Source organism: Perissodus microlepis, chromosome 3, assembly GCF_051167445.1.
Source record: "Perissodus microlepis isolate ML-2025 ecotype Zambia chromosome 3, ASM5116744v1, whole genome shotgun sequence".
NCBI lineage: Eukaryota > Metazoa > Chordata > Actinopteri > Cichliformes > Cichlidae > Perissodus > Perissodus microlepis.
In genome coordinates, this window is record NC_140463.1 from 38,385,610 (window position 1) to 38,390,932 (window position 5,323).

A 5,323-nucleotide genomic window follows, 5' to 3' on the forward strand; every position below is an offset into this window, starting at 1 on the left:
TGCATGTTTTCTCCACTTCTTCTAATTCGGCTTGTTTGTCTTCAAGCCTTCCTTTCAACTCTTTAGATGTTTCCTCCTGCATTACCTTTGCCTCCTGCATCTCTGTATAACACTCTTGTAATTTGTTGTGAGTGTCTTCTAACTGCTGACTTTTCCTCTCGGTTTCTTGAAGTTTGCACTGCAGGTCTTCATTTGTTTTCTCGAGCTGCTGCTTTAGCAGCTGCACCTCAGTGTTTTTGCACTTCAAGTTGTTGGAAAGTTCCTCGAGTTCGGTGTTTTTTGTCAGCATGTCATTGAGCTGACTCTGCATCGCTGAGCACTGTTTTTGCAGTTTCTCCTTCTCTCCTTCCATCTCAGTTGCTTTGTAGTTCATTTTCTTGTAAAGTTCTTGCAGCTTTTGGTTTTCTCTCTCAAAGTCCAGGAGTAAACGTTTGTCTTCTTTCTGCTTTATGTCCTGTTGTTCTTTCTCTTTAAGCAGCTCTTGATATTTCTGCTTGTGCACTGCAGTTTTATCAAGTTTTACTTCCAGGACTCTGCATTTTTTCTCCATGCTTTGGAGTTGGCACCGCATGTCTCTCTGGTTTATTTCCAGTTGTTCTTTTTCTTGAAGAATCTGGTCATTTCTTTGCAGTGCTTTATCAAGCTTTGTTTTCAGCTCGCTTTCAAGCTTGCTTTCTTTCTGTTTGATCGGTTGTTGCTTTTTCTCTTGAAGCAATGCTTTGTATTTTATCCCCAAGTTTTGGAGTTCTATTTCCTGCCGTTTCTTCTCTTGGAGGATTTCGGTATTTTTTAGCAGAGCTTCATCAAGCTTTAATTGCAGCTCCCGATCCTTTTTGTCCTTGTCTTTCTCATTTTTCTTCTGCTGGAGGATTTCTTTGAGTTTTTCTATTGCTTTATCAAGCTTTGCTTTGAGCTCAAAGTTCCTTCCACGCATGTCTAGGAGTTCCATTTCTTTCTCCTTCTGAATATCTTCCTTTTCAAGAAGCTGGCTGAGCAATTTATCTACTTCAGCAGTCTTTCTCTCATTTTCTTCTCTGAGGAAGATAATCTCCTTTTGTTGCTTAAAAAAACTCTCTGCCTGGGCCGGGTGTTGCTTGTTCATGAGATTTTCCTCATGCATTTCTTCCAAGCACATCTTCTGAACTCGAATGTTGTCTTCTTGAGCCAGAAGAGAAGAGCTGGGCTGTACTTTTTCTTGTCTTGTGTGTTTTTTCAGAGACATGCTGGAAAGTGTAAAAAGTCGCTCTGAAAAGGATCCTATTGTTTTGAAAGGTTTCTCTCTCGAACGTTTCAATGCTGCGAACGTAAATGCTGCGAACAACGAACTAAAAGTTGTTGCGTCTCACCCCTACTTATAGGTTTTAGGATCAAAGGATCAAAGGACCAAAGTGGTGGTAAGATTCTAAATGGGTGTGATGTCACGATTCTGGAAGCCAAACTGGTTGTCACATGACATCCCCCCCCAGCTCCCACATGACTTATGATGTGTTGCTAACATTTTGGTTGTTGTGATGATTCAAATTTGCTCACTAAACTTCATCAAAATGAACATGTGTTGACATAAGCATATATTTGGATCTCATATCTTCTCGTTAAATGTAGCTAATGTCCAATAAACTGAACTCTGGGACTTACCTAACACTAATATTTCACATATTACTTTAACTCACTAATTTAATTAAAGGGTTTTGTATTAAATTATAACGGGATAAAAAACCACAATGCACATGTGCAAATAACAGTAGCCAGCTGCTGCCACAAGAGGGTGATGAATTAAAGGTTCACAGAGAGATCTCTTTTGTAACACCCCTTTCAACACTTGGGATACAGATTTAAATGGTTACCTGTGTGTTGGGCCAATAGCTGAGGTTCGACTACTGGAGCAGAGTGGATGACTAATGAAACGCTCTGAGAACTTGGTTTGATCAATTTGTATTCACAATTAAAGAATCTCACATACATACAATGAGAACAATAACAGCACATGAAAGGAAAAATTGGGCCCAAGTCATGGAAAATAATAAACAAAACACACACAACCCCGGGGGATTTGACTCAGTCTCTCTCTCTCGTGTCAGCCGACACCCTTAAGTGTGAGTCCAGCAATGAGGATTCTCTTTGCAGGATGTGCAAAGGAGGAATGACGTGCAAATCTGTCCTACCACTTAAGTAGAGTTTGTACAGTTCACGGTTCGTCCAAAGAATTTAGTTCTCTTCTTAAAGCAATCATCTCAAGGATCCTGGAGGGGTGGCTCGCCATCTTTGGACTGGATCATCACTGAACTGTACTCCCAAGTAAAAAAACCTGACCTGTATAACACAGTCAGAATAACATTCAAAAATCTATATTTAGTCATTTATACATATATCCTTTCTTATGTTTCGTTCATACATACTAACAAATCTGCATTTTACCTTTCCAGTATACAGAAAGAACGACAGAATATTCCAAAACATAGACAATGATAACTTCTTACCAAAGTAACCAATAAAATGGGCTCCCCTGGAGCTTCAAAATGGCGATGGTGAAGCGTTGTAGCACAACTACAAAGAAAGATAACCCCATTTTCTTTAAACTGTATTCACCTCACAATGAACACAATTAAGGATTGATATTGGAACATATCAACATCTACAGCATACATATAACTTACAATCTTTACATGCATCGTCATAGGAAGCTAACAAACTCTAACATACAGTTAAATCCTTACAATCACACATGTACAGCCACATGGCTAATAGCAATAGCCGCGATAGCCGCTAGCATGTCATCGTTAGTGGCTTAAACTCACAATATTCTTGTTCACAACAAATTAACTCACCCAGAAGAATCCAAGCAGTTACAAACTCCTTTCTGGTTAACAACAATTTCCAGATAGTTTATTTCCACCGTACAATCCGACTGAATAAAACAACCACGTTTTCCACTTGGAAAAACCGGACCTTTCTTCCTCTCCCTCTCTCCTGATATCCGTAGCTGCTACGCAGTGAACGGCAGGAGGCGGTAATTCCCCCTGTATACTTCAAGGACCATCAGGACATTATAGACATCTTCTATTTTATTAATTCTCAACAAAATAATTTAACTTAATAAAACTTAACAGTGAACTCAAAATACTAACATCACTCATACCACACTAAAACCCTTAGTAACTCTCCAGGGTTACACCCTCCCCCACTGAAGGGTGGCACGTCCCCGTGCACCTTCTCTGCGGCTGTGTTGTTACTGTGTCGACAGGAGGGATGGTGGTTTGATCGTACCATAACGGTTCTGCAGCATCCATTGACCTTATTATAGCAGCACCCAGACCATGAAAAAGTGACTGAACCACCTCTATCAAAGGGTTTCCAAGTTCAGCATAATGGAGTCTCTTTGGTCGACTTCGCTGCCTGTTTGAACATCTGACGGCCTCATCTAACCCCTCTGATGGCTCTTTTATGTGGGTTAAATTAGCTATGTCATCAGTTTCAGGAACATCTTGTGTACCTTCAATGTCAAGCAGCTGAGATTCCCCAACAGGTGAAATGAGGGGCACTGAAATCTCACTATCCTTCCCAGAAGATCCACTTTCATCACCTCCCGTTCTTCCTGGCTCTTCAAGGTCAAGAAAGTTGACCTGAGGTGAGCTTGTGGCTGGGGGTTCCTCCCCTGCTTCTATGGGAATTTCCACCTCAATTTCATCTGAAACTGCTCCGGGAACAACTGCTCTGCTAAGAGGGATCACGCTGTCAGTAACGCGCTGCTCTGGTGGATTGTCGGATGACACGTGGTCAACCTTGGGCATTAAGGTGGAGGCAGCTGGATCCAAAAGTACAACCCTTGAAGGATACACTTCTTCATCGTCTGACATGAGATCATCAAAGCATTCGTTTACATAACCTGGGTTTTGACAGGTTCTTGGCCTTCGCACTGTTGGTGGTACTGGGGTTTCAGGAGCACTCACGGGCAGAAACCCACAGGGCAACAGGAGGTCCCTGTGTAAAGTGCGCAAAGGACCATTTCCAGCCTCAGGACGCACTGTATACACGGGAAGGTCATTAGCATGTGACACAACTACATACACATCTGCCTCCCATTTGTCTGCTAGCTTGTGCTTTCCCCTCAGTCTCACATTTCGAACTAGCACTCGATCCCCTGGTTCAAGGCTAGACCCTGTAACTCTCTGGTCGAACCTAGTTTTGTTACGCTCTGCAGATTTCTTAGCATTTCTGCTCGAAAGCTCATAACTCTCTTTCAGGCGGTTCTTCAGGCCTTGCACATACTGTGAATGAGACAATGGCAGAGGATCAACAGGAAGCCCGAAAGCTAAGTCCACAGGGAGTCTTGGCTGTCTCCCGAACATAAGCTCATAAGGTGCAAACCCTGTGGCTTCATGCTTTGTGCAGTTGTATGCATGCACAAGAGGCTTAACATAGTCTCTCCAACGGGACTTGTCCTTATTATTTAGAGTGCCCAGCATCTGCAGCAGCGTTCTGTTAAAACGCTCCACAGGGTTACCCCTTGGATGGTACGGGGTTGTCCGTGTCTTCCGGATTCCTGCCATTTCACACAGCTCCTTAATGGTACGGGACTCAAAATCGGGGCCCTGATCACTATGGAGTTTTTCAGGGAACCCATAATGTGATATAAAATGTTCCCACAGACACTTAGCCACGGTAGTCGCCTTTTGGTTTGGCGTTGGTATTGCGAGGGCATACTTAGTAAAATGATCCGTTATTACTAATATGTCCTTGGTATTACTTTGATCTGGTTCCACACTCAGAAAGTCCATGCAGACTAATTCCAATGGTCTGGTGGTCGCTATTGAAACCATTGGGGCTGCTCTCTCTGGTGGCGTTTTTCTTTTTACGCAGCGATCACAAGTCTTAATCTTTTCTTCAACCACTGAGGACATTTTAGGCCAATAAAATCTAGCTCTCACTAGATCAAGGGTGCGTTCAACACCAAGATGGCCCATGTCGTCGTGTAGACTTTCAAGTACCATATCTCTCAGTTCTCTTGGTAAGACAAGTTGATGAGTCACTCCCATCACTCCCTGTCTCTTGCGAAACAAGACTCCATTCTTGAGCTCCAGCCGATTCCATTCTCTCAACAAGAGTCCATACTCAGGGAGCTCCTTTCTCACTTGAGGTGGAGGTGTCTCACCACTTTCCAACTGAGTAATTATTTTACTGATGCTTGCGTCTGCTTGCTGTTTCTCTGAGATTTTAGCAAATGAGAAAAAGGGGATAACTGGCAGCCCATGACTGTCATTCCCTTGGAAGCAAGGTGGCAGGGCTTCAGGACTGAGTGCTAGGGACTCAACCAAAGCAACTGAGT

General features: G+C 42.9%; 1 long non-coding RNA gene across 1 annotated transcript; it reads right to left on the reverse strand.

The window, feature by feature from the left end:
* Window positions 1-1,916: 1,916 nt before the first annotated feature.
* LOC146391389 (uncharacterized) lies at window positions 1,917-3,748 on the reverse strand. The gene is made up of 2 exons (XR_014799928.1): window positions 2,478-3,748; window positions 1,917-2,310 (listed from the first exon to the last, which is right to left on the reverse strand). It is a non-coding gene; the product is annotated as an uncharacterized LOC146391389 (long non-coding RNA).
* Window positions 3,749-5,323: the final 1,575 nt, after the last annotated feature.